Source organism: Bufo gargarizans, chromosome 2 (genome assembly GCF_014858855.1).
Source record: "Bufo gargarizans isolate SCDJY-AF-19 chromosome 2, ASM1485885v1, whole genome shotgun sequence".
Classification (NCBI taxonomy): Eukaryota; Metazoa; Chordata; class Amphibia; order Anura; family Bufonidae; genus Bufo; species Bufo gargarizans.
Window position 1 is genome coordinate 440396273 of NC_058081.1, and position 27558 is coordinate 440423830.

Below are 27558 nucleotides of genomic sequence, written 5' to 3' on the forward strand. Positions count from 1 at the left end.
TTTGTCTAATAGTTGATTTTTTTTTTCTCATCTGAAGTTCAGATTGGAAAAAAATTACAACTATAAAAAAAAAGATTATAGCACTATATTAGCTAAATTGCTCTACATTCGTTTTTTTCTAATATTGTCTGTATTGCTATATATTCTTGTTTTAAAATATTACGAATATTCGAAAAAACAAATATATTAGATATAGTGCTATGACTCATTGGCCCACAAGCAAGAAGCAGGGAGGAATCATGGTTTTGCTCGGCAATTGAAAAATTCTAAAATTCGAAATTCAAAAATTTGCATATTACGCGATCATTATCTTATTGATTTTTCGAGTAAAAAAATCACAGAATATAACGAATATTCGAATTTGCGAATATTCGCTGAATATTCTACAAAATATTCGCGAAATATCGCGAATTTTAATATGACTACTGCCGCTCATCACTAGCGCTCACATGGTCAAGTCCTCTAGGGAAATTAAAAAAGTTGAATTACACGTTAAAAAATTTAACAACAGAAAAAACACAAAAAAAACATTTTATTATGTACAAAATTATAAAGAAATAAAAAGCACACCTAATTGGTTCAACCCAACCATGCGCCGCCTAGTGGGAGGAGTATGTGCACTACCTGCACTGCCTGTTAGTTGTTACTGAGCAAGCGCTGATTTAAAGTTAAAGTTACTGCAGGACCAGGTCAGAGGATACCAATTACAGTTTAGAAGAAATGTACACTCCTGTGAGCGGTCAAAAGGAATGGGGGCACATTTCAGTTGGGGGGGCACATGGGGGGCACAGCGTGTTGCACTGGGGAAATAGCAGGTGTCTCGGGAGGCACGGGGAAATGACGTCGCGGCAGGATGCGTCGGATTCGAATTTCGTAAATTACGTTGAGATTCGAGTCCACGAATCCCACTAATCCAGCAAAATTCAAAGGATTCGTGGATTCGACAGATTCGTCATCCCACCTCTAATAATAACCAATAATCACTGCTAATCAGAAATACAAATCTTTATTAAATATTTGATTAAAACTTATAGAAAGGGGTACTGTGTGTCCAGAATATCAAATCTGTATTAATATCTGCAGAAGTCAGGTATCTAATCTGCAGAGTTTAATAAACCAAATAGCAGCTTTTAGCCGCTGAATATAATGTCATAATGCATACAACAGTCAGCTATAGAATGTGGTGTTATCTTTTGTTGTAAGCTATTATGCTTGTAAACTGCAAAATAATTAGCCACTGTGTTGCCTAAAAGTTCATCAGCAGAAATGGTTACAATGTTGCAGGCGGTGAAGCTACATGGGGATTAGTTTCATACTCTTATTCTCGGGCAGTTCCACCCATCATACAGAGACCCCCTCGCTTCTAAATCACCACTCGCGCAACCTTCAGCTACTTGTGCCACAGTTAACCCTTTCAAGACCAAGCCATTTTTCAACTTCGTGACCACGTCTAATTTTGCAAATCTGAAATATGTCACTTTATGTGCTATTAACTTTGGAATGCTTTTACTTATCCAAACCATTCTGAGATTGTTTACTCATGACACATTGTACTTCATTATAGTGTGGTGTCTCACAGGGTGAAGTAATTGAGGGTATATACGTGTCTCCCAGGTTCTTAGCATATGCTGAAGAAAGTTGTTTAGGAAAGGGTTAAGAAAAACCTAAGCCTGGGTTCTGATGAGCTGCACCTGGGGAGTTGCTAGAAAACTGGGCTGTCAACACACTTGCTCAGAACTCCCTGGGAGTGAGAGAAGCCACATCTCACTGAAGGACCCTGAAGGTCCAGAGCCTGCAAACTGCAAGTATCACAGGTTGCTGTACAGACAGCGTGCTTATTTTGCGTGGACTGAGGTTAGCTCATCCACGTCCTAGAGAGGGACCTATTGTTTAGTTAGAGCCTGGATAAGGCTAGGTGTTCCGTTTATGTTTTGTGTTTTAAATGCAACCTGTGAAATAAAGCTGGCAGGACGCCAGTGGCACTTCTGTCTCCTGAGGTCTCCTTCAGCGAAATAATCTGACTAATCCCCCTACCTTTTCACCGCTGGAAGGGCGAGCTAAATAACTGACTGTCACAATTGGTGGAGGATGCTAAGGGCAATGACACCTCAGAAAAGCTGAATGCTGCAGTGCTGTGTGGGAATTTAAAGGGCCAGAAGCCTGTTTGCTCAGTGGAACTGGTGTTGCTGGAAATTTTTCTGGTCCTCGAACAGCTGGTTGCTAAGGGTAGCGCCTGAATACAAATTGTTTCTGGACTTGGGAACAGGTATATGTCCTGGGTAAAACCTGCTACATTTCTGCAGAGAAAGACTCCTGACATGGAGGATATGTTAAAGGCTTTGCTGCAGGCCACCGCAGCCCAGCAACATGCAAACAAAGTGCAGCAAGAAGCTAATCGGCAGACAGAGGATCTGGCGCGGTCTATGGCAATGCAACTTACCACTCTAACCGAGATGCAAAACAAAGATCGTGTTGCTTTGACTGAGGTGGTGCAGCGCTTTGCAGACCAGACCCCTTGGTCGACTGAAATTGGTCCCATGGGGAAGAAGGACATATGTGCTGGGAACTACCTACAAAAGATGGCTGCCACGGATGATGTGGAGGCTTATTTGATGACCTTTGAGCGCACCGCTGAGCGTGAAAGATGGCCACTAGATCAGTGGGCGGGGTTGATAGCCCCCTTTCTGAGTGGAGAGGCTCAGAAGTCTTATTATGATTTGGATCCTGCCGACGCTCAGGATTACTGTAAGTTGAAAGCAGAGATTTTGGCCCGTCTGGGAGTCACTTTGTCGGTGCGGGCCCAAAGAGTGCACCATTGGGCTTTTCAGGCAGACAAACCAGCTCGCTCCCAAATGTACGACCTGGTACACTTAACCAAGAAGTGGTTACAACCAGATGTTCTATCGGCTCCAGAGGTTGTCCAACGTGTGGTAGTGGACAGATATCTTAGAGCCCTCCCACCTGAAATATGCAAGTGGGTTACCCACGGTGACCCTAACAGCGCAGATGAGTTGGTCTCTCTGGTAGAAAGATATGCTGCGGCAAAGGACCTGGTACAAAAGCCCCGCCTAACCCAGGAAAGTACCCAGCAGGGGGATGCTCCTGCGAGGGTGGGGCCCCTAACAGGGACACCAGGTCCAAAGCTGAACTCTGGCCGGAATGCCCCGAAAGGGCCAGGTCTGACTTTCTGAAACCAGAACCTATCAAATGCTTCCGGTGTAGGGGACCAGGACATATTGCTGCTAACTGTCCGTTAAACTCAGAACCCATGCAGTGTGATATGAGTGCTATGCCAAATACGAAATCGGTGTTTGCCCAATGGGTTTGTTCTATTGGGACCCCTGAAAAGGTTGATAAACATCTGTGTCCTGTTTCAGTGGAGGGGAGAGAGGTGCAGGCTCTCCTGGATACTGGCAGTATGATCACGTTAATCAAAGCCAGTTTGGTAAACTCCGATAGCTTACAGACCCAGACAGTAGGGGTCACCTGTATTCATGGGGAAACTCGCGAGTATAATATGGCATGTGTTACCATAGGAACTGTGCTTAATCGGGTACCCTGTCAAGTAGCGATAATACCCACTCATGTATGACGTAGTACTGGGGAGGGATTTTCCTTCTTTCTAGGAATTGTGGGAAAAAAGGGTTAACGAGCCAACAGTGGTTACGGTCTCTGGAGAAAGGGCAACAGGAGTCACAGAACCTGAGCTTCTTCATGAGGTTCTGTCATCTCCTGATAAGGCCATATTTCCTTTTGATGTAATGTCGGGGGACACTGAAACCACTGATGTAAGTGGGGAGCCAGAGGAGAGGGTTGAAAATGTCTTAGCAGATATAAAGGTTTCAAGCGACAATTTTGCTACAGCACAGCTGAATGACCCTACTTTGGCTCGGGCCCGGGAAAATGTAAAAATAATAAATGGTGTCCTGATTTACCCAGATGTCACGCTTGCTTATCCCCATATTGCGATGCAAAATAACTTACTATATCAGGTAGACAAGCAAGGTGAAGACATTGTAGAACAGCTGATAGTTCCCAAGCCATTTAGGAAGATGGTCTTGGATCTAGCACATGGTCATTTGTTGGGGGGGACACCTGGGGATGGAAAAGACAAAAGAACGAATTTTAATGCGTTTCTTTTGGCCAGGGCTAGTACGAGATTACTGTGCATCTTGTCCCGAGTGCCAATATACGTCTCCGCCCCCTAACTTTAGAAGTCCATTGGTACCCTTACCCATTGTGGAAGTGCCATTCGAACAAATAGCTATGGATCTGGTAGGCCCTATAGTGAAATCAGCTCGTGGACATGAGTACATACTGGTGATCCTAGACTACGCCACCAGATATCCAGAAGCTATTCCATTAAGAAATATGACGGCAAAGACCATAGCCAAGGAGTTGGTCCTGGTGTTCAGTAGGGTTGGGATCCCTAAAGAGATCTTAACGGATCAGGGCACCCCATTTATGTCCAGGGTGACCAAAGAATTATGTCAGCTATTCAGGGTGAAGCATATCCGAACCTCAGTCTACCATCCACAAACGGATGGATTGGTGGAAAGATTCAATAAAACCCTGAAAAACATGTTGAGAAAGGTGATTGCCAAGGATGGTAGGGATTGGTATTGCCTACTTCCCTATTTACTGTTTGCCATACGAGAAGTACCGCAATCGTCTACGGGGTTTTCACCCTTTGAACTTCTGTATGGCAGGCAGCCCCGAGGGCTACTCGACATAGCTAGAGAGACGTGGGAGCACGAATCTACCCCGTACCGCAGTGTAATTGAGCATGTGTCACAGATGCAGGGCCGGATCAAGGCAGTCATGCCCTTGGTTGAGAACATATGCAACAAGCCCAACAGGCCCAAAGTAGAATATATAACCGGGGTGCGAAACTGCGTCATTTTAGTCCAGGCGACCGGGTGCTTGTTTTAATACCCACAGTAGAGAGCAAATTCTTAGCAAAATGGCAAGGGCCCTTCACAATTGTTAAAAAGATAAGCGAGGTGAACTATCTAGTTCATCAGCCCGGGAACAGAAAACCCGAACAGAACTATCATATTAACTTGCTAAAGCCCTGGAAAGATAGGAAAACTCTGGTGGTAAACTCAGCACCACGAAGCTACACCGTACCTGAGGTTAGAATTGCTGAGTCCCTGTTTTCCCATCAGAAACAGGAATCACAGGAATTCGTTATGAGAAATAACGATTTCTTCTCAGAACTCCCAGGCCTCACTCATGTGATAAAACACGATATTGTCACAGAACCCAGTGTTAAGGTGAAGATTAAGCCCTACCGGGTCCCCGAAGCGAGGCGCGAGGTCATTACCCAAGAGATTAACAAGATGTTAGACCTAGGGGTAATAGAAGAGTCCGTAAGTGAGTGGTCTAGTCCCATCGTTTTAATTCCCAAACCTGATGGGTCCATAAGGTTCTGTAATGACTATCGCCAGTTAAACTTGGTCTCAAAGTTTGACGCCTACCCAATGGCGAGAGTAGACAAACTAATAGACAAACTGGGTAGTGCTCGGTACTTAACAACATTGGACTTAACTAAAGGGCACTGGCAAATTCCACTAACTGAAAGGGCCAAGGAAAAGGTGGCTTTTTCTGCACCCAGTGGTTATTTCCAATACACTAGGTTGCCATTTGGCGTCCATGGGGCCCCGGCGACTTTTCAGCTTATGATGGATAGGATCCTAAGGCCACATATTGGTTATACATCAGCATATCTGGATGATGTAGTAATTTACAGTAGCGACTGGGAGTCTCACCTACCAAAAGTGCAGGCGGTCATGGATTCACTAAGACAGGCGGGTCTCACCGCAAACCCTAAAAAGTGTGCCATCGGCTTGGAAGAAGCCAAGTATTTGGGATACACCATTGGGCGAGGTCTGATCAAACCCCAGCTAAACAAAATAGACTCAATACAAAACTGGCCTAGACCCCTAAACAAGAAGCAAGTGAGATTGTTTTTGGGAATTGCAGGGTATTACAGAAGGTTTATCCCTAATTTTGCATCTATGGCGGTTCCCTTAACCGATCTTACAAAAGGGAAAAATTCAGTGATGATAAAATGGACCCCCAAGGCCGAGAGGGCGTTCCAATCCTTGAAACAAGCCCTGTGCTCCCAGCCGGTACTGGTATGTCCGGATTTTCATAAACCCTTCTCCCTGCAAACCGATGCTTCGGAGGCTGGGTTAGGAGCAGTGTTATCACAAATAATTGATGGGGAAGAACACCCTGTCTTATACATAAGTCAGAAACTGAATGACCATGAAAAGAGGTATGCCACTGTAGAGAAAGAGGCTTTGGCCATTAAATGGGCCTTGAACGCTCTCAAATACTACCTACTGGGCAGAGAATTCACCCTCATCACAGACCATGCACCCCTAAAGTGGATGCAGAATAACAAGGAAAAGAATAGTAGGGTTACCAGGTGGTTTCTGTCCCTCCAGCCTTTTAGGTTCACAGTACAGCACCGAGCAGGCAGCCTCCAGGGGAATGTAGATGGTTTGTCTCGTACTTACTGTTTGTCAAGCCAGGGTGCCCCAACCCATAGGTTAGTGCAAAAGGGGGGGAAATGTGGTGTCTCACAGGGTGAAGTAATTGAGGGTATATACGTGTCTCCCAGGTTCTTAGAATATGCTGAAGAAAGTTGTTTAGGAAAGGGTTAAGAAAAACTTAAGCCTGGGTCCTGATGAGCTGCACCTGGGGAGTTGCTAGAAAACTGGGCTGTCAACACACTTGCTCAGAACTCCCTGGGAGTGAGAGAAGCCACATCTCACTGAGGGACCCTGAAGGTCCAGAGCCTGCAAACTGCAAGTATCACAGGTTGCTGTACAGACAACGTGCTTATTTTGCGTGGACTGAGGTTAGCTCATCCATGTCCTAGAGAGGGACCTATTGTTTAGTTAGAGCCTGGATAAGGCTAGGTGTTCCGTTTATGTTTTGTGTTTTAAATGCAACCTGTGAAATAAAGCTGGCAGGACGCCAGTGGCACTTCTGTCTCCTGAGGTCTCCTTCAGCGAAATAATCTGACTAATCCCCCTACCTTTTCACCGCTGGAAGGGCGAGCTAAATAACTCACTGTCACAATAGTCATAAATTTGAGTCAATATATTTCACCTTTATTTATGAAAAAATCCCAAATGTACCCAAAATGTTAAAAGATTTGCAATTTTTTTATTTTTTTATTTCTCTAAATAAAATATTTATTACTTAACATTCCCCATATCTCTTCTTTATGTTGGCATCATTTTGTAAATTAAATTTTAATTTTTTAGGACGTTAGAAGGCTTAGAATTTTAGAATTTTAAAACCCACTTTTTAAGGACCAGTTTAGGGCTGAAGTCACTTTATGGGGCTTACATAGTGGAAACCCCACATAAATGACCCCATTGCAGAAACTACACTCCTCAAGATACTCAAAACTGATTTTACAAACTTTATTAACCCTTTAGGTGTTCCTCAAGAATTAAAGGAAAATGGAGATTAAATTTCTAAACTTCACTTTTTTGGCAGATTTTCCATTATAATATTTTTTTTTTCTTTAACACATCAAGGGTTAACAGCCAAACAAATCTCAATATTTATTACCCTGATTCTGCGGTTTACAGAAACACCCCATATGTGGTGGTACCGTTTTTATTTTTATTCATCTGACAGAGTAGCTCATGTGCTATTTTTAGAGAGCAGGTTGTTACGGACGCAATTATATCACATATGTCTACTTTCTTTGTTTGTTTTCTGCTGATCATCTTGTGCAGGGGCTCGTTTTTTGCACAAAGAATTGTCGTTTTTAGTTTTTTTGGGGTACATATGTTTTTTTTTTTTTTTTTTATATCTGTTTTATTGATTTTCACAATGAAAATGTAAGTATTATTTGCAATGTTACAAAATATATACACTTTCATATAGTTACAGATATTGAGAAAAAGTCATATATAACAATCGTATATAACAAGGGCTCAGTATACAGATTCGGGGCGTGCACATAGACAAGGGTGACATCTATTTTTCACCTGACCCAGCATGGTCTAGGAACAATCATCAGTCATCAGTGCGCCCAGTTTTATATTCAGTTTAGCCTTCTATGATGGGATAAGACAGTCTAAAGATAAACATACATAACTAATGAATGGAGGAAATTAATATCCTCCTAACTATACAAATATCACAGGTTATAACGATACAAATATCATAGGTTGTAACGATACAAATATCACAGGTTGTTCCCAGGACAGCTCCCCAAAAACCAGTAAAGAATACTGTATGATTAGTGAAAGTTAACGTATACTTCAGTAGAAAAATACATGTGGTCAAAACTGGCATCCCAAAAATATATACCAATACATACACATTCAAATCACTGCTATTGGTTCTGTATATTTGCCTTTCCATAGGTCAATAATAAACATGTTGCAACGGAGTGAAAGGTTACCCTCGTGGATCCATTATTAGTGAGGTGCGTACATATACAGTGGGATGCAAAAGTTTGGGCAACCTTGTTAATCGTCATGATTTTCCTGTATAAATCGTTGGTTGTTACGATAAAAAATGTCAGTTAAATATATTAGATAGGAGACACACAGTGATATTTGAGAAGTGAAATTAAGTTTATTGGATTTGCAGAAAGTGTGCTATTGTTTAAACAAAATTAGGCAGGTGCATAAATTTGGGCACCACAAAAAAGAAATGAAATCAATATTTAGTAGATCCTCCTTTTGCAGAAATTCCAGCCTCTAAACGCTTTCTGTAGGTTCCAATAAGAGTCTGGATTCTGGTTGAAGGTATTTTGGACCATTCCTCTTTACAAAACATATTTAGTTCATTCAGGTTTGATGGCTTCCGAGCAGGAACAGTTCTCTTTAAGTCACACCACAGATTTTCAATTATATTCAGGTCTGGGGACTGAGATGGCCATTCCAGAACGTTGTACTTGTTCCTTTGCATAAATGCCTTAGTGGATTTTGAGCAGTTTTTAGGGTCGTTGTCTTGTTGAAAGATCCAGCCCCAGCGCAGCTTCAGCTTTGTCACCAATTCCTGGACATTGTTCTCCAGAATCTGCTGATACTGAGTGGAATCCATGCGTCCCTCAACTTTGACAAGATTCCCAGTCCCTGCACTGGCCACACAGCCCCACACCATGATGGAACCACCACCATATTTTACTGTAGGTAGCAGGTGTTTTTCTTGGAATGCTGTGTTCTTTTTCCTCCATGCATAACACCCCTTGTTATGGCCAAATAACTCAATTTTAGTTTCATCAGTCCACAGCACCTTAATCCAAAATGAAGCTGGCTTGTCCAAATGTGCTTTAGCCCACCTCAAGCGGCACTTTTTGTGCTGTGGGCGGAGAAAAGGCTTCCTCTGCATCACTCTCGCATACAGCATCTCCTTGTGTAAAGTGCGCCGAATGGTTGAACGATGCACAGTGACTCCATCTGCAGCAAGATGATGTTGTAGGTCTTTGGTGCTGATCTGTGGGTTGACTCTGACTGTTCTCACCATTCATCGCTTCTGTCTATCTGAGATTTTTCTTGGTCTGCCACTTTGAGCCTTAACTTGAACTGAGCCTGTGGTCTTCCATTTCCTCAATATGTTCCTAACTGTGGAAACAGACAGCTTAAATCTCTGAGACAGCTTTCTGCATCCTTCCCCTAAACCATGATGGTGAACAATCTTTGTCTTCAGGTCATTTGAGAGTTGTTTTGAGACCCCCATGTTGCTACTCTTCAGAGAAAATTAAAAGAGGAGGGAAACTTACAATTGACCCCCTTAAATACTCTTTCTCATAATTTGGATTCACCTGTGTATGTAAGTCAGGGGTCACTGAGCTTACCAAGCCAATTTTAGTTCCAATAATTAGTTCTAAAGGTTTTGGAATCAATAAAATGACAACAGTGCCCAAATTTATGCACCGGCCTAATTTCGTTTAAACACATATAGCACACTTTCTGTAAATCCAATAAACTTCATTTCACTTCTCAAATATCACTGTGTGTGTCTCCTATATGATATATTTAACTGACATTTTTTATCGTAACAACCAACGATTTATACAGGAAAATCATTTAACAAGGTTGCCCAAACTTTTGCATCCCACTGTATATGTGTAAGTGGGTAACAGTGGGTATAATTTGTAGGACCCAGAAACACATATCAAGTATAGGCTTTTCTATAGTAATTCCATGGGCTCCATAGTCGCAAAAACTTGGAATGAGATCGGTTGGCCCAGCTACTAAGTTCTTCCATAAGGTATAATTGATCGACTTTCATCTTCCATTGGGTAAGGGAAGGAGGATTTGGGTCAAGCCAATGCAGCGGGATAAGAGACCTGGCTGCTTGAACAAGCCATGTAGGAAGATCAAACGGTTTAGGGGACCATCCCTTAGAGGGTAGCCACAATAGTACTGAGACAGATGTAAGCTGGAGGGAGGTATCACATATTTGGTTTATTTCTGTTTCAATATGAGACCAAAAACTGGTAATTAGCGGGCAAGACCAAAATATGTGGCCAAGTGTGCCTTTTCCCTGAGAGCAACGCCAGCATACGTTTGTTTTTGTTAAACCCATTTTGTGAAGTTTGCTAGGATCATTATACCATCTGACCATCGTTTTGTATGAATTCTCCTGTATTTTTATGCATCCAGAGAATCCATGAGATCTCAGATGTATTTGGTCAATATCCGCTACACTGAAGGATACTCCCAGAGCCTCCTCCCATTGGGCGATGTAGGCAGGTTTGTTCTTTTTTAGTGAACATTGTAAGTTCTTGTAAATAGCAGAGATTGCGTGTTTAAGTGTCGTTTGCCCTTGTGCCATTTTTTCAAACCAGGTAGCCTCTTTTACTGTTGTATATTTGTCATGTAGTTTAGAACATGTATCTTTGAAAAATTGGCCTGTTTTAGGTGATGGGAATAGATTGTGTTTAGGTCTGTTGTTGTTTTTGTATGAGCTAGTAGTTCCTCAATATTTAAATCGTTGAATAGAGTCTAGAAATCCGGAGGGTTGATGACACTAGGATAAATTAGGAATGGACTTAGTGTAGAAGGCACGAGTCTTGGCGGTTCAGAAAGTAAGTGTGTGTGGCTGGATAGGATATTGAAGACCGAACAAATCCCTTTGGACAATCCGTCTATTGGGAGGTGAAGCTTTTTGATGCCCATAAGCCTGCTAATTGACAGTTGCTTAGAATAAGTAATTCTATATCTGAGCCTAAAATCCTGAAGTGGGGAATGCATAATTACAGCCACCTTTTTATTTGGATCGCCTTGTAGTAAGTCTTGGCGTCCGGGAGGCCCATACCTCCTTGTGAGTGGTCTCTGATCGCTTTATCGTATGCTATACGTGACTTTTTGCCTTTCCATAGGAAAGATGTAAATAATAAGCGGGTGGAAGCAAAAAAGGAATGTGGTAAGTGGATAGGAACCATTTGGAGGAGGTAGAGGAGTTTAGGCATAATATAGGTTTGTAGAAGTTTTTTTTCTGTACAGCCATGAGACAAAGAGAAGAGCTAGGGAGTTTAACTGGTCTCAGATTTTTTTCAGTAGAGGTAAATAGTTTATGGAATATAGATTCGACGGTGAGTTGGTTAGGAAAATTCCTAGGTATTTGATTTTTTCCTGCTGCCATGTAAAAGTATAGGAAGCACGCAGTTTATGGATTTGAGGTGTTGGGACGGTGATGTTACGTGCTTCTGATTTAGAGTAGTTAATTTTAAAGTTTGATAGTGTTCCAAATTGCTCAAACAATTCCATTAGCGGGGGAAATGCCTGAATGGGATTGGTGATCAAGAGTAGAAGGTCGTCCGTAAAGGCCGCATAGACTAACCAATTGGAGCGATCGCTGACAAGGGACCACTCTGATTGCTACTCTGATTACGGGACTCTGCACTTTCCCTGACAGCAGCAGTGCAGGGGAAGAAGCTTTAATCCAAGTGATTTGCAGCACTTGGATTAAAGCACTGCCATGACGTTTATACACATGCTATCTGCACGGGGTATGTGCAAATGGCACGTATATAGCCGTATGGCAGTGTGCTCTGCAGAACTAACTGTCCCCCAACAGCTACTCTACACGTTTTGCTAATTACTAAGCTCATCAGGAGTAGCAAACATACATGCCGTCTGCCTCATGTGGTGAGGCGGAGGTCTCGGCGCTAGGATGGCTGTAGTACAGCCGCCGATCCGACTGAATTATAAAGAGGAGGCCCCTCCAACTGATCTAGCCATTTGGCTGATGTGTGGGAGGAATGGAGGTGCGGTAAGATCGCGATATACAGTACCACCTCTACTAGTCCGGCTTACTCTCAGAGGAGATCATGGTAAACAGTATAAAACTCTCAAATATCATCTGGGGATATATATCAGTGGTTCAAGAAAAGGTAGACCATAGCATCAAAACTCAAGAGATCAGTTAGAATCATCACATGGTGCACAAAATATGCACATCCAGGAAAAATGCTAAGTGTTCACAATCAGGGAAACATAGAATAATGATATATGATGGAAGGACGTTTCTAACATCTCTTTATAAATGAGAAGGAGGAAGAGAGAGAAGGGGAGGGGATATAGTGGATGGTAATACTACCCATACACAACATGGTAGAATCTAAGCAAAAATGAACGTCATCATCTCAGATGTGACCTGGACAGAAGTCCAGATGTTAAATAAAACATACAAAATAGATGTGTTCATTCAGACCCTCTGGATGCAATGTCCGCAATTTGAAAATCCTTTGTGCCTCCTACTGAAGTAATTTATTATCAAAGTCTTCCCCTCTCGGGGACCTTTTTGCCACCTCCAAACCCTGGAATCTCATCACCTCCATGTTATTATCATGGGTCCTGGCCACATGACGGGCAATTGGGGTGTTCGAGCTCTGGAACTCCCGAATGTTTCCAACATATTGTTTTCTACATGTACATGTGGCTAGATAAATTACCCCTCTCGTTTTGCAATTAATATAGGATCTAATTGCATTTTGTTTTGTGACTGCACTGTTTCCTACTCGCACACCAGGCCACACAGTTACCACAACGAAAAGTACCGGTGGGTTTTTAACCAAGCCATGTAGTTGTGGAAGGGATTGCTGGAAACTGTGAACCAGTCTATCCCTAAGGTTGCGTCCACGGCGGTATGTAATTATAGGTCTATCCTCAATAAGGTGCCCCACATCGGGATCTGATTTCAAAATTCCCCAATATATTGTGAGGACCTCTAGCACCCTTTTATGGGCCACATCAAAGGTTGCAATGATGCGACTTGTTGTTTCTTGCAACGTATCAGTTTTAGGCTCAAGCAGAGTATCCCGATTCACTGCCAGAGAATGTTGATAAGCTCTGGCTAAAACATGATCGGGATAGCCTCTGTTCTTAAACCTATTCTGTAAGTCTCTGGCTGCAACCCGAAATTCAGATAGCTTAGAGCATTTGCAATGCAGTCTTAGATATTGCCCCTTAGGACTGCCTTGCTTAAGGGGCATGGAGTGACAACTAGAGATGGCCTTGCAGTTCACCCGGCGGTCGTTTCACGGCGAACTTTGCGCCTAACATTCGAACATATGGCGCCATATTCTTTTGCATTGCACCATACATGGCACATTCATCAGGTGGGACAGGACAGCCAATTGAGACTTTTCAGCATATGGACACCCTCCCACCCTATAACAGAACCCAATCTGGCAGCCATTTTACATTCTATGTTTTGCCAGTGTAGGGAGAGGTTGCTTTGTGGAGCAGGGACAGACTGTTAGGGACACCAAATGCTAGCAAATAGGGCCATAAAAGTCCTTTAAAGGACTGGTATAGTTGTGCTATTGATAGGTGTGATATACTGAGGGGTGTGATATACTTATAATATACTTTCTAACATAGAAAGTATATTATAGTGCATTTGTATTGTGCAGCAGTTGTGTGTGGTTCTGCTGCGATACCACAACTATAAAAAGGGACAAGCGCTATTGGAACAACTATTTGCAACGGGTGTGATATACCTGTTGCCCCCAAAATAACTGATTAAGGGGTGCAATATAACTGCTTCCACAAAATACTGATTAAGGGGTTTGATATACCTGCTTCCACAAAATACTGATTGAGGGGTGCAATATACCTGCTTCCACCAAATATTGATTAAGGGGATTGATATGCCTGCTTCCACAAAATACTGATTGAGATGTGAGATATACCTGCTTCCACAAAATATTGATTAAGGGGATTGATATGCCTGCTTCCACAAAATACTGATTAGGGGGATTGATATATCTGCTTCCAAAAAAATATTGATTGAGGCCTGTGATGCACCTGCTTCCACAAAATACTGATTAAGGGGTTTGATATACCTTCTTTTACCAAATACTGATTGAGGGGTGCGATATACCTGATTCTGCTAAATACTGATTAAGGGGTTTGATATACTAGCTTCCACCAAATACTGATTGAGGCCTGCAATATGCCTGCTTTCACAAATGATGCTCTTCTCTAGGGACATTGGCACAAGGTCATTTTGAAAATGACAGGCAGAGGAAGAGACAGGCCGTTACACAATGGGTGGTAGGGGTCGGTTAGGTGCACCAGGCCAGAGCCTAAGTGGGAAGTTGGAGAAGGTGTATGCGATTACTTCAAAGGACCCACCAGAGTTGGCTCACACAGCCTTCCACTTCTGCACCCTCCTCATCCTCTGTATCTGCACCCTCCCCACTGTCTGCTGTGTGCACCCCCAAAGACACCACCACCACCATAGCTCCTCCACTCGAGTCAGAGGAATTATTTTCCCATCCATTTCCAGACCTTACCGATGCACAGCCATTCTTGGCATCGGATGAGGTAGCAACGGCCGCCACCCAGCGGTCTGATGACAGTACCCAGATAAGCCCAAGGAGGATGATCCCAGCTGTTGCTGCCTACTCCGAGATCCCTAATGGCAGTGGTGGTGAAGGTACCGATGATGACGTGTCGATGGACAAGAAAGGAAGAGGAAGAGGAGAGGAGTCCAAAGGTAGAGACGGAGCAGCAGATAGGGAGAAGAAAGCAGGAGAAGCAGGCAAAACTCACAGTGCACAGGAGGCTAAAAGCAGACTGAAAATGTATCTGGAGCGAGCTATCCACCATGTACGGTCACATCTTGCACTCCCAGGATGCTGGCACATGGCTCCGCAGTGTGGCCTTTTGTTAATGCGTCAGTTGCTAACAATAGTGTTGCCATCTGCAGCCTGTGCTGTCAATGCATAAGTCGCGGTAAGCCCAACACTCACCTAGGGATGACTGCCTTAATAAGACACTTGGCCTCCCATCACCAAGCCCAGTCGGAGCAATGCTGTCGGAACCCACAAAGCCACATTCCTGGCGCTCCACGTCTCTCCTTTCATTTGTCCTCCACTCCACCTTTCACCGTGCTGTCGTCGCATTTATCTGGCAGAAGACAGGCTTCTGTGGCCGAAATGTTCGAGCGTAAAAAGTTGATGACGCTGGATAACCCTCTTGCTCAATGGCTGATCGCCGGCTTGTCAGAACTGCTAGCTCGCCAACTACTGCCATATAAACTGGTGGACTCAGAGGCCTTTAGAAAATTTGTGGACATTGGCACACCGCAATGGAAGGTCCCTGGAAGGAAACATTTCTCCCAAAAGGGCATCCCAGAGTTATATGTCCATGTTCAGCGGCAAGTGAATATATCTCTGGCACACAGTGTCGGTGCCAAGATACATCTGACCACAGGCACATGGTCTAGCAAACACGTTCAGGGAAGGTACATAACTTTTACTGCCCACTGGGTGAACCTTCTGACAGCTGTCAAGCATGCAACCCATGACACCAGTGTGGATTTTGTGTTATCACCATGGATTGCATGCAGCCCTGCCTCTTTTTCTCCTTCTCTTACTCCATCCTTTGTCTCCTCCTCGGCTGACTCCTCCTTTTCCACTGCACCCCCCCCCCAAGCTCCCCAGAACCTATTTGAGGTGCCAGGTGAGACGTTGCCATGCTGTGGCTGTTGTGCCTGGAAGCCAAGAGCCACACCGGTCACTCACTGCTTTTAGCTCTGCGGTCACAGGCCGATCAGTGGCTAACCCCGCTCAATTTGACAGTTGGTAAAGTGGTGTGCGACAACGGTGCCAATTTGCTGAGCGCGCTGAAACAGGGCAAAATTACACACGTGCCGTGCATGGCACACATCCTGAACTTAGTATTGTAGCGATACTACAAATACCCCAGGGTCCAAGGCAAATCCTTTACGTTGGACTCCGCGAGCAATACCCACGCTATATGGCATTTTATTAATTGCCGCACCGTGGGGGTAATCTATCACGTCACCTGTGAGTGTTGGGAAACCCCTAAGGGAGTTCTGTAAGCGGATGAGTGAACATATCGAGATATACGTAATGAGAGGGATACCCCAGTAGCAAGACATGTGCTGACTGCACATGGGGGTTGCATGTCAGCTATCACCTTTATGGGCATCGAGTGCATAAAAAAAATCGCAAGGGAGGGGATTGGGATAAACACATTCTCCGAAAAGAATGCTGGTAGATTTTTTAACTTAACACCTCCCACACCTATGGCTTAAATGAACAGTTACATTTTGGGTGCTTTTTATGACCCCCATCACTGCTTAGCCCCCTCACCTTATCTCCGGGTCAGCAATATATGTCCATTAGTTCACAATTACTTACTATGGTCTGGTTTATAGATTATTTCCTTACTCTGTTTGGCGCGTTTTGAATCCTGCCAATAATGTCTCCCCTTTTAATATGAACTGGTGGGCATCTACTTATGTATTCCCCAGTATCTTAGGGTGGTAGTGTAGTAGCTGTGGTGTTTGATTTTTCATCCAGGGTCGCGATTTCATGAGTAATGTCACCCAAAAAAGACATTCCATCAGACAATTTATCAATTGCCGAACAAAGGGTGTTATATACAAGGCCACGTGCATATGCGGCCTTGAGTACGTAGGTAAGACTACCCGTGAACTCAGAAGGCATGTGGGTGAACACGTGGGAGACATGCAACATGATAGAGATACCCCCTTGGCAAAGCATGTCGCGAGTCACCACAGGGGCACACTCTCAAGGGGGAGACTGGAACAGAAAAGTTTTACAGCGTGAGACATGGATTTTCTAACAGAAAACTATGCACCGGGAGGGGGCTCAATAAGCAGCTATCATATAGCTGCTTTATTTAGCCTCAGTCCATCAAACCCCTTGCTTTTGACAGTTTTTGACTGGCATGGGGGAATGCATAGCGGAGGTAGTTTGCAAACTGGTTGTTGTTGTAAACTACAACTTCAACACACTATCTGTATTTTACAACAAAGCGCATCTATTCTATCATTATTAAATTATGTACAATGATAATAGCGCAGTGATGGTCCCCACCGCCTCCATTCTATACCTGCCTCCGTCAGCGAGATAAGATCCCTGACGTCACTCCCAAAGTGTCACATGGCGCGCGCATCATAGAGCCTCACACATGATTAGGAGGCCTGACGGTCATGTGATTCAATGGGGAAGGCGGCGGCTCTCTCTGCATGTCATCTAACTATACACATGACTCGGTCACGTGACGGTCAGCTGACCGATAAGGGGAGGGGGCGGGCCGGTGCTCACGGCGTTCTTTAAAAAGCGCCAATCCACATGTGGCAATGTTGCTGCCACAAGCCATTTTACAGCCACATCCTGTAATGACCGGCAACACACACAGGGAGGAAAACAGGGAAAGCCCTGCCCAAGGGAGAGGGAAAGGTGGTGACCCCTAACTCACCTTGCAGCTGGCACCTGCCTGCCCTGACGTCCCTAGACGGGTTCCTCACCCGTGCGGCGATCACGTGCCTAAACCCTGGCTTTCCCTGAAATGAGCCCTAGATAATGAGCGGGCCGGTGGGATCGCTAGTCCTCACCACTGCACTAAGAGGGAAACACCAGGGAGAGGACAGACAAACACAGACAAACACAAACACCCAGGTGGACGGCAACAATTGTCCACAAAGGTCCAACAGGGATCCGGAGGGTAGCGTTCTAAGGCAACACTCAGAGAACGCAGCAACACAGCTCCAGTGGGTCAGAATAGATGTCCAGGCAGGAAGCTCTATATCTGGCAACCAGAGAAGTGTGAGAGGGGAATATAAGGAGGATTGGGAGTACTGGACAAGGAACAGCTGAGAGAAGGAGCTACGGATCCCTGAGTGAGCCAAAAGGGTTTGTAAAGCAAACCCAGAAAGCTACAATAAGGAAACTTCCCTATCTGACATAGAGCGTGCAGCCAACCGCTGCGACCTCCTGACCCCGGGTACAACGGAGTCAGGCGTGGCTCTTGACACCCTCGTGACACATCCATGTGGACCGAGACATGGGGGGCAAAGATAAGTATTGAGACTTATGTGATTTAATGCATTACCTTATTGGGATTTAATATCCCTCTTGCATTGGATGTTTATATTGTAGGCCAGTGATAAGAGGTGGGCCTGGGTTTAGGTGTGCAGCCACAGGCACAGCCCAACACAGGGATCACCACCTCTGAAACTGAGCTTATTGCTAATAGGTCCCCTGATGAGTTGGACTGATGTCCAACGAAACACATTGGAACGTTTAGAAGGAACAAACGAGGTACACGATTTATGACCAGAAGATTGACTTACTGGTAACAGGGCTCTTATCACAGTGTGACTAAGCTGGGCAGTCTCCATTGCTGCGCAGGCACAGGGAGGGCCTAATGTGTTTACACGGCTAACTATGGGAATTGATGTGGATGGTGCCACAGACACCCTATATCCATTGTAGCAGGGGCGTAGCTAAAGGTTCATGGGCCCTGGTGCAAGAGTTTAGCTTGGGCCCCCCTTCCATCATTGCTTTGTGGCCAGCGGCAGGGAAGCACATTGCTTTCCTGCTGCCTGAGGCAAAAATTGAAACTGCACCCCCACCATGCCAAATTCTTGACCTAACACCTTCCCTCCAGCCAGAGGTATAACTTAACCAGCATGCACCTTCTATAAAACAGGTGTCTTCTCATGTGGTACCCCTTTGGGGCCCCTCAGGCTCCTGGGCCTGGTAGCGACTGCTACCTATGCACCCCGTATAGCTACGCCCCTGCATTGTAGGGAGATACTAGTTGTTAGGGATAGGGGAGGCTAATACTGGGTCTCTATTTCCTGGTTACCATTGGCACAGTGAATGGTGTTTATCACTTATATTTAGGGATTTATTTGCATACTATTAAAAGTTATGTTTTAAAAGGTATCTATTTGGATTATAATTGTGAAACTTATGGTACCAGATTTTTCACCAATTTGGTTGTGTTATAAGCCAAACGACAATGTAACAGCAGTATTTAACGGTTTTATTGGAATGTCTGAAATGCAGCGCAGGCCGCAAATGTACTATCTAGCACAAAAAATTAGTTTTTTTTCAAACGATCAATGTAACAGCAGTTTTTATTGGTTTTATTGAAATGTCAGAAATGCATCGCAGGCCGCAAAGGTACTATCTACCACAGAAAGTGTGCTTTTTTCTACCAACAGTGTAACAGCAGTATTTAATGTTTTTTTTGACTGTCAGAAATGCAGCGCAGGCCGCAAATGTACTATCTGGCACAAAAAGTGAGTTTTTTTCAAACGACAATGTAACAGCAGTATTTAACGGTTTTATTGGACTGTAGGTACTGTACTTTATGGGAAAAAAGATGATGTTTTCACCCAAAGTGAAACAGATGGATTTACTGATTATATTTCACTATCAGATTTGCAGCACAGGCCGCAAAGGTACTTTATGAAAAAAAAAAAAAAAAAAAAAAAGATTTTTTAACCCACAGTGAAACTGATGGATTTACTAATTTTATTTCACTATCAGATTTGCAGTGCAGGCCGCAAATGTACTTTTTAGCAAAAAAAAAAATGTATTTATCCCCCCAGAATCTAACAGATGGATTTACTGAATTGATTACACTCACATATGCAGCACAGGGGTACTTTACAGAAAAAAATTTGAATATGTCTCCCCCCCCAGAGTCCCTAAACACAGACGGATTACCTATATTATTTTACCTTCCCCTGGCACATATGTACAAAAATGTTGCATTGCACATACAAAAAAAAAACGCTGTAGATCGCAGAGTTAACAACAAGTTCTGATATCAGATTCTTTCCTATTCTCTCCCTCACAGCAGCAGCATCCTATCCCTACACTAGTAGGAGCTGAGTGGCTCTACGTGACTCCAGCTTTTATAAAGGCTGGGTCACATGCTGCACTGGCAAATCACAGCCATGCAATTAGTAGGCATGGCTGTGATAGCTTCTAAGGGCACACGAGTTAAACACTTGTTGATTGGCTGCCCTGCAGCCTTTCAAAGAGTGCCATTAAATCGCCAAACACCGAACTCGAACCCGAACTTTCACTGAAATGTTCGGGTCCGGGGTCAAAAAAGCATAAAGTTCGGTACGAACCCGAACTTTACAGTTCAGGTTCGCTCAACCCTAGTTCCTGTCTTATGTATATACAGCGGCAAAAAAGGCCTTTTCTGTCAGGTGAATGTCTAATTTTTTGGGCCTATACTCCACTAGCCTACAGTAAAATTGTTATTCAGTGACTGCCTAATGTACCTTCAGCCACATAATCACTTGTTCTTTTCTGTCAGGTGAATGCCTAAATTTTGGGGCCTGTACTCCACTGGTCTACAGTAAAATTGTTATTCAGTGACCGCCTAATGTACCTCCAGCCACATAAAGTTTCCCTTTTAAGATGTATAAAAATAGCCCCTGATTAAAATACATATATTTTGTGGGACTTTTTGCCATTGATCCCCCTCTGGTATGTCGCTGTCCATGTTGTGGGACTATTTGTGCACTTCTAGTAAATATTTGGTGATTGCAAATATAACCTGAAGGTCATGGGGTCCACTGCGAACGTGCGGTTCGCAAATATTTGATCACGAATGCATGTTCGTGAAACGTCCCGTGTTCGTCCATCACTAGTGACAACTGTCCCACTGTAACAGACTGTTAGTCGCAGTCTTTTTTTAAATAATCAGGTACCCAGACTGCCATCCTGATCTCTATAAATAGTCAGATCCAGTAAGGTGATCTGGTTAGCATGGATTTCGGACATGAAGTGTAACCCTACGTAATTTTTATTCAGGTCCATCACAAAATTATTGAAATCCGCAGTGTTCCCAGACCAGAGTATCAATACATCATCAATGTAGAGCAACCATAGATTGATGTGGCCTGCCCATTTGTTATTCTCTTCGGCGAAGACAACCTCCCGTTCCATAGAGGTTGGCAAAAGTGGGTGCACAGGGGCTCCCCATTGCCATCCCCCTGAGCTGGTGGTACCATGCTGACTCAAATAGGCCGCCACAGCTCCACACCCCTTTTCGTGGGGTATGGAGCTGTACAGTCCAAGCTGGCCAGCATAATGTAATCATCCAGTTGGATGCCCTCCAGTTTTTTTTAAAACATACGTAAAATCCCGCACTTAAGGCAGGAGGGCCAAAACAAAGTGTCGACAGACTTTATCCACATAAGTGCTGATGTTTTGGTTTTTTTTACCAAATCTTTTTTTATTGAAATAGACAGGCTTGCTGCTAGGATAAGCATAGTCGGGAGACTGTGTTTGGATGGGGTGATGGTCTCGTTTGGGCACCATAAAAGTATCATTTTGGGGTCTAGTGATATGTTTGTGGAGCATATATTATTTAATGTGGAGCACAGTTCTTTTCAAAAGGGCATCATGACTGAGAAAAGCCACCCTATATGGGAGAGGGAGCCCACCCCCAGACCGCATCTTCAACATGAGCTTGAGATTTCTGGATTGATTTTGTGCAAGTATTTAGGGGTCTTGTACCACCTGGATAACAATTTGTATGAGTTTTCTTGTATTTTAATGCATCTATTACATCCATGTGAGTTTGTCAGGATAAAGGACATTTCCGGGTCGGTGAGTTTGATCGAGTGCTCCCTCTCCCACACATCCAGAAAGGTTAGTTTCGGTGGTGAAGAAGACGAGTAGTTTATATGAAAGGGATAGTAGTCATTTAGGAAGCTGGGGTGCATCTAGTAGCTTGTCAACACAGGACACTTCTCCCTGGTGAGCGGGGGGTATGGTAAAATGTATGACTCTCTCTTGAAGTTCAGTAGATGCAGGAATGAGGATCCCTGCACTCTAGGGAGGTAAAGGATGCCACTCTATAGAAACCTCACGGAGTGTGTGGTTAGTTAGGAGAGACTATACACCTCAGAGCTCCGTCATATTAGGGTGGATATATGTTTGCAGAAGTTCTAGCAGGAGTATTGGGTGGTGGAACCTGATCCCGTGTGTCTTATAGATCTTAGACCACTAAACCTGCATGCTCCGCATCAGAGTTGGGGAGGAAGAGTCATTGTAAGAGTGGTGTTGGATCCCCCATAGTGTAAGCCTCTACTTGTTAGTCAGAAGGTGTCTCTCTAGTTGTGAGCACAGACTTGGTGAATGTGGGGATAGTAAGGTTAGACTTCTCAGTTGTTCTGCTTTATAATATTGGTGGATATCTGGTAGTCCAAAGCCACCAAATCTTTTCTCTCTCGTCAGGAGGGAGTATGCGATTCTGGAGGGTCTCCCCCCCCCAGAGGAAAACAGACCACATCTTATGTACCAGTACCCAACCCCCATACTTTTTTAGGTCTATCCCAAGTAAACACCTATGCATTAAGGAACTGCCAACAACCTCAACAATACAATCAAAAACATGCATCTTTTCACATAAGATATTTGCAACATTGGATAAAAAAAGGTGCTCTGAGCTAGGCCTAGATAGAGAAGACCTAGAGAGTCTAGACAACCTTATACATCTGTTAGATGGGAACGAACGACCAATTGGACAAGGCCCCTTCACCTCTCTGAGAAATAAGAGTGTTAAAATGCCACCAAAAGCACTGAATGAAGCCAACATTGATATTTTTCTCAAGTCTGTCACACGTGACTTGGAGAAAATAGGACACACTATCCCTAATAAAAATTATACTCGATCAGAGATGGCAGTGCTAAAAAACCTTGGTATGAATTAAAAGATCATAATGAAGCCATCGGATTAAGGGGAAACATTGTGATCTTCTCCCTTCAACAAACTAGAGGTATGTGTATATCTCTTTTATCAGACAAAAACAGCTATGAAGTACTAAGGGGGGACCCTACCATGGCTTACTCGGCCAAGCTATCTCAAATTGTGAAGGGGGGTTTGATAGACAAATGTATAGATCGCAAAGAACTTGAATTCCTGTTACCTACTACTCCAAAAATAGCAACATTCTATGGACTCCCTAAAATTCATAAGGGGACTGTCCCTTTAAAAGGACGTCCCATAGTTTCAGGAATAGACAGCATTACTCAACATGCGGGGACTTACATTGACCATGTCCTACGTCCCCTCGTATCATTTCTACCATCCTATCTTCGTGATACGACGGACCTACTTAAACGAGTAGAGGGCATAACCATGGAACCAGGCAGCTGGTTTGCCTCGATTGACGTAGATGCACTCTATACATCAATGCCCTATGATAAGGGCCTCTTAGCAGCTAAATATTTCCTAGATTCTAGATCTAAAGATATGTGTCATCATAACAGATTTGTCTTGCAACTTCTCAATTTTGTCTTAACACATAACTTACTTCATATTCGAGGACCGTGTCTACCAGCAGCTCAGGGGCACCGCGATGGGTAGCCCCTGTGCACCAACATATGCCAACTTGCTCCTGGGCTGGTGGGAAGACACTGAGGTCTTCTCTGAATCTATGACGGAATGGACCAGACATATATCTCTCTGGTCCAGATTCATAGACGACGTTCTACTTCTGTGGTCAGGGACTGAGAGGGAGTTCCAACAATTCATAGACAAATTGAATTCCAACCATATAGGCCTATACTTCACCTCCGAAATTAATCGGAACACGATCACCTTCCTAGACGTAGCCTTAGAGAGGGACGAGAATAACTATATTAAAACAACGCTATTTCAGAAGAAGACCTCTACTAATAGCCTCCACCCTAGGCCCCACAAAAAGGGTATCCCTAGAGGACAGTTCTTGAGGGTACGACATAACTGTTCTGAATCTGAGACTTTTACACGTGAGGCATCCAAGCTTTTTCATCGCCTTAAGGAAGAGGGGTACCCTAGCCTCTATGAGGCATGGAATTGGGCTAAATCTAGAGATTGGTCCTCCCTATTACGACCACAAATAAAAAGAACAAACTCACAAGGACCTATAAGGATTATTGGGACCTTTGACTCTGAGTCACAGCAGGTCTGTGATATCTTGAGTCGCAATTGGTCATTAATTAAAACGGATCCTAACTCAACCATGGTTTTACCTGAAAATCCGTCCATTACCTTTAGACATGGCCGAAGCATAGGGAAATGTGCTGGTTCACAGCCATCTAGAACCACCTGAAACCAGCACATGGCTGTCCAATAGACATGTAGGTACCTTCAAATGTGGTAAATATAAGGCATGCAACTTCGTAGCTCCAGGAAATACGTTCAAGAATAGCTCTGAAGACAGAATATTCTATATCCGGAGCTTTGCAAACTGCAATACCTCGGGAATGGTCTATCTGGCTAAATGCGTCTGCGGGCTTAAATATATAGGGAAAACCAAGAGGATGTTCAAGAAAAGAATTCTTGAACACATTGGAGACATTCGCAACAGACGGGAGAAACCCATCTCCCGTCATGTATGGACTAGTCATGCTGGGGCTACGAATGTCATCCAATATTCCACGATTGAAGCACTTAAACCTTCAAATAGAAGGGGGGATTTAGATAAAATCCTCAGACAGAAGGAGTCCAGCTGGATCTTTATGCTTAATACCGTCACACCCGCTGGACTCAATGAATATATTGATTTTGCGTGCTTTTTATGAAAAGGTCTCCCATATCTTTCGATGATTTGGGGATTAGTGCATCATGTTTATATAGTTTGTGTAGGGAGGAATCTCTCAACACCTATCCCCATATCTCTTATAGCCAATTACTCCCTTACCATATTATGTTAATTGCATTATTACACAGATTAGTCATTAGTAATGTATGGCCGCAGATTGAGTCCACATTTATAGAACAATACAATAATTTCCCCTCTCCCAAGTTACTTCAGTATAACTTAACATCTGATTTATTAAGTGTCAGGCCTTGATAGCAGCATATACAGATATGAATAGGTGACATTGAGAGGTGTTTTTATCCACGTAGGGAACATCCTGGATATTAAATGAGGGCAGTGAATAAATAGATAATATATATCTACAAGTGGACCACCAACAGTGTGTACCCTATCTATAAAGACGACACCTTAGAGAAGGTACTTATTATTCACTGCAGCATTATACCTATCTAAGTGCAGAATGACCCGTACACTAAACAGGATGACTGGGTCACGTGATCGGAAGCAGATAGGTGACCATACACGTCGGCCGGCTAGTGCGGTCATGTGATCGGCAGTAGGGTCGGGTGCCTACTGATGCCACTGCTGTAAGTAGGATTAATGGGATAACTGAGTCACGTGATCGGAACGAGGCACGTGATCATCCACGTCAGCAAGCTAATACGGTCATGTGTTCGACAGTGGAAGCAGGGTTTAAATAGCGCAAGCGGGGTTTACTGACTGCTTCCTCTATCTGACGATTGTATGAGACGATTATTTCTGTCACAGTATCTACGTATACCTTTTTGTTTGACATCTCATGTGACAACTACTAGCCCCTATATATATCTATATTTGAATTTATACATTGAATAAGATGCTCACGAAGAAATGTAGCATTTATTTGAATTGAGTGATTGGACACTGAAATATATGAAATACACAAACAGGGACTATTATGAGTACCCCTTACTTTATCACTATTCTATCCCTGGTTGTACTGAAGTGTTACTTGGATATTACCAGTATAGTGGTCTTCAACAACAACGACTCGGCCATTACTTGTGACTAGGTTTTGAACCTGTTGTTTCAAGAAGCTATATAGCAATGTATAAAATGGTGTTTTTTTATAGTAGCAACCACTGATCTATGGGAAAAGCATTATCTTGGCCTCTCTATATTCTGGTGATAGATCTCTGGTGACATGATATATATGTTTTGTCCCCTGAGGAGCCTGTAACCAACTAGGCGAAATGGGTAGGAACGGTCAGGAGTGTCAGTCTGACATATGACCTGTATACTTGCTACATTATTTACTATTTCTGCACTGTTTGTCATTTGGGTGGATTCTCGCCACCTCACTGGGGGGCCATTTATGTACTTTATTTTTTTTTATTTTTTTGGGCAATTATACTAGCCTAGGTCTTATGATAGGGCCAGGATTTCATATTGCTGTATCCATTTCCCGTGCTAGGGCCATCTAGGGGTTATTAGGAGGCACGAGACACGGGATCGACCCTATCGGGGCGGCTATTCCGTTTGCAGGCAGGGCAACAATAATAGGGCTAGAATCAGGGACATTGCCCCAATAGCCTATTAAACACTTGTCTGCCATCCTGCGCACGTAGGCTAGTGGAATATAATTTTCACATTTTAGGTTTTTTGATTCATTTCTCGATTTATATATTCTTTTTGTACTATAAGGGTCCATTGGCTTTTATTAATGACTTATTAAAAGTTATGTTTTAGAATTAATGGTATTTCTGTGAAGTCACATCTTACGTACATCAGAGAAAAAGGTAAGGGGGAGCCAGATAGTGAGGGCCTGGAGTAGGTATGTAAATTTGGGCACTATGTATGTTTTATGGTAATTTTTCCTACCTATCCAGGATATGAACAGGATTTTTAGGGACTTGAGGTGTGAGCGCATTGACTGTAAGAGCGGTGTGTAGTTGAGGCCGTAAAGTTCTTTGGGGTTTGCTGAGATATAGATTCCCAGGTATTATACATTTTTAGGTGTCCAGGTAAAGGGGGTGGATCTTTTCAGTGCATTGACAGTAGGGGAATGCTAGGAAATGTTGAGAGCCACTGATTTATTGTAGTTTATTTTAAAGTTGGAGATGAAGCCAAACTCATTGAAAATGGAGAGGAGTCGGGGGAAGGTTGTCTGTGGGTTGGAGGTCATTATGAGTAGATCATCTGCAAAAGCTGCTGTGAGATGGTTGTGTGACCCAACTTTAAGTCCTTTAATCAGTGGATCTTGTCTAATTTTACAAAGCAGGTTTTCCATAGCCAGTACGAATAGGGCTGTTGACAATGGGCAGCCCTGCCTCGTCCCATTGAGTATATGGAAGGGGGGGGATAGAGTCCCATTAATCTTGACTCTGGCAGAAGGGGCCGAATAGAGTGTGAAAATTGACCATATGAACTGGTATGGTATGCCGAATCTCGACAAGGCAGCCAACATATATTGCCAGCTAGACGATTGAAAGCTTTCTCAGTATCAGTGCTGAGAAGCGCTAGAGGCTTATGGGAGTTTTGCGCCCAGGTAATCAGGCACAGTAAACGTATTGTGTTCTCTTTACCCTGTCTGCCAGAGACAAATCCCACCTGCTCCCCGTGGATTATTTTGGGTAGGATTGATTGAAGGCGATTTCAATATTTTTGCCCACCACT